Genomic DNA, 326 nt, shown 5'->3' on the forward strand with positions numbered 1-326 from the left:
TAAATAACAATGCATGCAAGACACCAAACTTAGCAGTTTGTATACTACTGACACTAACAAAATGAGAATGCATATGACAAACAACAAAAATACTCAAGACAAGAGAATTTAAAGATCAGAACAAGGAAATCATCAAGAACAACTTGAAGATTAATGAAGACACATGCATGAATTCGAAAAATGCAAGAAGAACAGAAACATGCATTTGACACCAAACTTAAAATGAGACACTATACTCAAACAAGAAATATTTTTGGTTTTTATGATTTTGTAAATTTTTTTGGATTTTTCGAAAATTAAGTGGAAAAGAAAATAAAGATATCAAA

This window comes from Arachis duranensis, chromosome 4 (assembly GCF_000817695.3).
Source record: "Arachis duranensis cultivar V14167 chromosome 4, aradu.V14167.gnm2.J7QH, whole genome shotgun sequence".
NCBI classification, from domain to species: Eukaryota; Viridiplantae; Streptophyta; class Magnoliopsida; order Fabales; family Fabaceae; genus Arachis; species Arachis duranensis.